The following is a 7,079-nucleotide window of genomic DNA, read 5'->3' as shown; positions in this document are numbered from 1 at the left end:
GAGGAGTCTTCCCATCAACATTCTGATCTGACTTTCTGATTCATTGTTTTGAGAATTCTTGCTTTACCTCTTCTAACTTTTCTTTACCCTTCAAACTAGGACCTTTGTTATTTTCTGGTGATGCCTTACTTTTACAAAATTTTGCAATATGTTACAAGCATAACAAGTCACATTGTTTTTCTAAATAGCTTTACCATATCCTATGCCGGTATGTGTTTTGCATTGATTAGATAAGTGTCCAAATCTTCCACAAACATAACATCTTACATTCATTCTACAATTTTCTGAATTATGACCAACTTTGTTGCATTTAGAACATTGAGCGGTGGGTGTATTAGTGTTCTAATAATTTCTAGATCTACGCTGATTTTCTCTATGACCATACTTGTTATAGTTAAAGAATTTCCCATTGAATTTGTAAGCATTAGGTTGTCTTACCAGTTTACTATGATCATGTTTGTTTGCAGTACCAGAGCTTTCACCAACTTCAAAGCCAAGGCCATTTTTATCACCATTAGGTTTCTGATTCTTCAGCATGTCATCAAGTTCCTCTGAATTTTTCTTGAATTTCTCCCTGTGTTGATTTGCAGTAGCCAATTCATTTTCTATGAAGTCCTTCTGTCTCATGAATTCAGTTTCATCATGTTCTAAGTGAATTGGATGTGTCTTTACCATATCATTCTCATGACTAAGTCTTAGATTTTCATTTGTAACATCATTGATTCTTCTAGTCAAATCATCTTCATTCTTCTTTCTATCTTCAATTTCTTTACAAAACCTCATAGTCATATCCTGCATCTCATTCTTTGTTGTACTGATTTCTTGTCTCAGCTTGTTTACCAAATCATTAAGAGTTTCCTTTTCATCTTCCTCATTCTGCATCTTTTCACAAGGTTTTCTTCTCTTATTCCTTGCAATAGTTAAATTCTCTTGAAGTCCTTGAATGATATGTTGAGAAGCCTTAAGATCATCTTCAAGTTTGATATTCTTCACCTTTTCTACATCATAGTTTGAAAGAGCTATTTCCAATTGCTTTCTCAAGTTTTCCATCTCTACCGGTGACAAGATCTTCGTCAAGCTATTAGACTTTTGAAAATAGAGGACCAAGCTCTGATACCAATTGTTAGGATTCCCAAAGCTACTGAGAGGGGGGGGGGGGGGTGAATTAGTATCTGACCGGTATAGTAATTTTCTGAACTTATAATATGAAAAGCATATCAAAACTATGTACCGGTAAACCAAAAATAATGTAGTAAATAAGAACAACAACCACAACATAAGAGACACACCATAACACAATATTTAATGAGGAAACCTGGTGTGGGAAAAACCTTAGTGGGATTTGTGACCCACAATATTCACTTACTGGCCAATAAGGGAATATTATTGTTTACAATAGGGCCCTGCACATGCAGGAGGGCCAAGTGCCTAAAGCTCATTGCTCAGTTACAAAAGAAGTCACATTGACTTACAAAATTGGATTATCTAAATCCAATGTCTTGTACTACTTCAGATCAGCATCATCTATGCCAAATTTAGTACCGGTTTAAGCTCTACAATATACATAAACCCTTAACCTAATAATTCACACATTAGGTCTGCTATATTCTTTTTCATACTTCACTTTATAATGATCTACAATGATCTTATACTTATATAAGTCATGATACAATATACCATATCGTCTTACAAAATATTTTACAATTAATTACAAAATACATTTATACAAAATTCCTGTTGACCATGGTGCCGATAACCTTCTTTTTCAGTGCTGGTGATCTGTATGCCGGTGTAGAGTCTGTCGGTGCCGGTGCCTATGTCTACCTGCTGGTATCATATGATTGTAAGGTTTCCATCAATGACAATACCTTCAATCACCTACAATTTATCATTGGAGTGTGCATTTGCCAACAATCTAATTTGCAGTAACCCCAAAATCAAGAATGTGCAATCTCATATCATAAGCTACCCTAGGAGTAGCCAGAAACTTTGCACATGCTAACTAAAATGATAAAGAAGGTTCCCAATCTCACCTATCTCTATACCATCGTGCATATATCGTGACACTAGTAGGCATGGGCTGAATGATACCAAACTGTCTCAAAATGCGACTAATCAACTGTCTCTCAACAATAATTGGAGTCCGACCAACGAGATATCTACTTTGCATAATAAATGGTAATGTCTCTGCATCATCCATCCATGGCTCACAATCAATATAAGGTCTCCAAATAAAACTATCCACTGAATCAAGAACCCAACACCAATACTCCATCTTACCCAACTTATGCTGGGTAAGGATACCTGCATACAGATAAACATATGGTTATCTCTCACCACGAACTATATGATGAATAGGCCAAGTAATAACAATGTGCTCCTAGCACCAAATTTTCAAAAGTGTGCATCCTATCGACAGACTAGCACCATCATCGAAAATAACCTGATGAATATCATGATATAAATGAGCAAGCATACAAACACCCTACACATATCAAGTCTAATGCTGCATCATGCTCTGAAGAATCTCACCCCAACCAACAACAAAACCTTGAGATGTCCTATCTAGACAGATGAATCCCCTAATCAAACCTGCAAAAATCACAAGGAGAGTCTTGTAATACATAATCATATCCTCCCATCAGATCTTTCCTCTCAAAATGCTCTCATCACCAAATATGGCTCTGCATGCCTCTGTTCCTCCATGATCCTAAAAATCATACTGAACTAACCCATCGGTCACTGGGATGTGGAGAATCCTGTAGACATCCTCAAGTGTCACACTAATCTCACCCATGGGCAGGTGGAAAATGTTATGCTCGCTATGCCATCTCTCGGCTAACATAGTCAAGAATCCCTTATTATGGGTAATATCAGGCATGTATAACAAGTGACGTAATCTGCAGGCATCTATATGTCTCACCTCTGCTTGTGTAAGCTCTGACACTAAGTGCCGCATCGCCGGGAATTTCTTCCAACACTGGAGAAAATCAAGTTTCTCCTATTTAGCAAGAGAATTCAATCATCAATCATCTATCTATCAAATCAAAGAGATTGCTAATCTCTAACATCACCAATTGATCAATCTTTTAAAATGAAGCAAATCAGGCTATCAAATCAATTTAAACCTATCAATCATGGTTTTTTATCAATCAATGAGTTCATTCAAACTCTTCTATGCTCTTCATCAAAAACTAAATCAGTTTCTTAGAGCTACTCTATCCAATCAAATCAAATCAATCAATCATTTATCCTATCCATCAACATTATCAAATCAAACAATCAAGTACCTATTCGTGACAATTGCGCATCAAAATGCCTAAAGCTAATCATCAAATTGATTTTTTACTATGAAATACATCAGAAGAAAAAGCACTAATCCTTTTAACAAAAGTGCTATTCTATTTAATGTAGGCACTAAATCATACATATGCATGAACCTTTTTAACAAAAGTGCTAAACCTTCGAGCATATGCATGAAATGAACAAAAGCGATGTTTTTAGCATCACAAGTGCAAACACTTAGAGAAAAAGTACTGACCAAGAAAAAGTGCTAACATACATCACACATGCGCTACCCTAATGAGCATATGCACTAACTTTACATGCAAAAGCGCTAAAATAGAAAACAAAAATGCTAAACATAATTCTGAAAATTGAAAAAATTCAAAAATAGCCAAAAATGTGCTAAACAAATATGAAAAATTAAATGACAAGTTGCAAGAAACTCAGGATAAGATACATACCAGATACCCATACTCAGGCGGTCACTGATATCATCGAACACGTTCAAATCGATGGTTCTACAATGGGATCACCATTTTGCCATCTCACCAAGGCAATTTCTTCACAAAGTTGACAAGGATGCAAATGAAAATAAAATTAACTTTGGATGATATATTTCCTATTTGGAAGGGTAATTAATGTTTTTCAATGGGGCAATTATATTTATTTTTTATGAATAAATTTAACTAATAGACCTTTTTAATTATCGCGAGATCAATCGCTTTTCAAAATTATTCAACAATTTCACGATCAATCTCCCAAGGGGGCACACAATGAGGAGTTTTATCTCTATCATACGACTTGATTTAATCTTTGAAACAATGTTGTCTTGACATCATTTCAAAGAGGGGCAAAATGCATACACATAAAAATTGGCTATGAGCAATTAAATAAATATTTTATATTTATTTAATGTTTATTCTTCTATTAAATAGTTAATTTGAAAAGTTTAATTTATTTAATTCATTTCGTGTCTTTCTATTAATTAATTTAATTGAAATATTTTATTAATTAATTCACCTATCCTTTTCATATAATTAATTAAATATCCAATATTTTATTATTCTTCTAATCATTTAATTAAATATCTAATATTTAATTATTTCCTCCAATCATTTAAATATCTAATGTTTAATGATTATTCTCCTATCCTATAGTCTCAAATATTAAATAATTTCTAAATTATTTAATCCCTTTTCCAACTCACCTTCCATCTCCACTTCATCTTTCCTTTGCCAACTCATCCATCATGTGGCTAAATTAATTCAACAAATTAAAATAAATAAAACATTTTTTAGCCACTTATCTTCAACCTCCAAATTTAATGAAATATTGTGTATGGACACATATTTCATAACCTTCTTCTATATTCCCTCCAACATCCCTACATCTTAGGAAGGACTTGAGTCTACTTGTCCTCTCATGCCTAAATCTTCTCCAACCATCCCTAGATTCCCTCAGTCAACAACCTAGTCAAGGTGAGATGAGTGACACTTGTCTTCTCCTTCCCTCTTTCTCTCAACCTTCATCTTTTCTCATGGCCATCCAAATCTGTAGATCTGGGCCACATCATCTTATCCTCTCAAAGTCTATAAGATTAGGAGTTTGAGTTGAGAGAGAGTTAGTCTTCAAGTGAGCTTTCAAGCTAATCATTTGTGAAAACTTATGCATTTGTGAGTTTTAATCTTGAAGCAAATAAAATAATCATTTAGCACAATCATGTTAGCATAGTTATTTAGCATAATCATTTTAGCATATCATTTAGTATTGCTTATCATAGTATCAGTTAACTACTAGTTATTAGTCCATTCTTCATATGTCATCTTGGAAGCTATCGATGCTTGTCTGAGAGCACACCATATGCAACCATGAATAGTGGAGTTAGGACACAATGAAACATAAATCATGAAGGTAATAATAGTATTTTTATTTCATATGTATTTCGTGTAGTTTCATTGGTTGAGTTTGGATTTCCTATAGCATTTCCTTTTTATTTTGTGAAACTAACTTGCTGTAGGTAGTATTTTGATGATGAAATTGAAGTCGACACAGAACCCATTCCAATCATGAAGATCTTGCAGTGATGATAAGTTTGCTAGTTGCAATATTGTTTACCTCATCACCTTTCCTGTCATCACAATAAGCCACTGGGTCTACTACAATAATCCTTATAGCGAACATCCTAGGTTGCGCATACTCGAAAACTTTGTAAAATGTTGAATACCCTTCCACCGAGTTTCAAGCTCATATAATAGATGCCCCATTGGCCATAACTTGAGACTCATTGAACATACAAAGTCAACTTGAACGAGTCTCATGTAATCACATTCCTCTTTACTCCATTCATTCACCAGTATGCTGCCTTTGTGGATAACTCGGTCAAGTGCACACTAAAGATTCACTCGGGCCTCAGTAAGATGAGTATACCCCTCTTGCCGAGTCACAAGTAGCTTTACAAGAAGCCTTTGTGCTTTCTTTATGAATAGGTATTCGACTAAGGAACATACCTAGGACCATGGGGCCAATTGTTTCATGATGAGGGATACATAAATGGACACTTTAGACATTGGGTCATCGGGTCAAAAAGTCCTGTGCAAAATAAAACATGATAGGCATGAAGAATTCAAAAAACTGAGCAAGAGGCACAACTTGTTTTATTTAAAAGGGACCCTCAAAATTATTTTTGAGGGTACTAATCCGACAGTCGTTAATTGACCCCAAAATATACAGATGTGGGTATTATGGGGGTTTGACATGGGTATTTTTTTAAAGAATCTATCTTATCATGCACCTATAGCTCTTGTTCTGGCTACTAATATATACAAGTGTTTTGATGGGCAGTGGTTCATGTCATAGTTCATCTATAATTGTGATGTTATGAGGAATTCATATGGTACTTTGTGAGGGTGTAGTGGTCAAATGTGTATAAAAGATGATAATGATACTATAAACATGAAGTGATCATTTTGTAGGCCTACTAGATACTATCTTGCTATTGTCACATTCACATTTGCTCTCCTATAAGAGTAATCAGGGCTGGAGTATTTTGTTCATATATAGCTTTTGTTATGAGTCTTTAAGGACCTTTTGACTCATGAACCCATGTTTGGATCAATTGTTGGCTCTAATCCAAGACATTATATTCTTCTTTCTATTCCTTTCATAGTTTTATTATCAATATAATATTCAGATTATTTACCTTTTACCATAAAAAATATAATATGTTAATTTAAATTAACAACCAAATTGTTATAGTAGTGTGGAAATCAACAAAGAGGCTACGAATAGTAGTGTGGAGGGCCTCAAAAGGGCTAATGAGAGAATTACTATTCAAAGAGCCTAGCCATCACCAGCCAAGATGAGGAAGAAGAGATTGGGAATATGGGAATAAACACAAAGGATGTTGATTTGAAAATATTAATAGGAATATGATCCGGAAAAATACAGAGCTCATGAAAGCTCTTGACTAGTTTTGGTTTTGCTAGATGTTATTTTGCTCACTTTGTGTTGTTTATGTTGTTTTTTGATTGGTAGTTGTTTATACTTTTGTGGTTTTATTTTTTGATATTAGATTTGGGTTTTGGATTTTTGTAAAACCCATTTATCTTAATAAAAACAGCTAAATTATAATATAAAATATATACATTAATAATATTTACTTATAATTGAAATATATATATTTAATTATTTTACCTTTAGTTTAATCATGTTCAACAATTAAAATCAAATGTATCTATTGGTTGATTTTGAAAGAACTAGCCATATTTATATATTTATGGTTTTGGTTTCTAATG

This window comes from Cryptomeria japonica, chromosome 8, assembly GCF_030272615.1.
Source record: "Cryptomeria japonica chromosome 8, Sugi_1.0, whole genome shotgun sequence".
NCBI classification, from domain to species: Eukaryota; Viridiplantae; Streptophyta; class Pinopsida; order Cupressales; family Cupressaceae; genus Cryptomeria; species Cryptomeria japonica.
Note: the sequence above shows the minus strand (reverse complement) of the source record.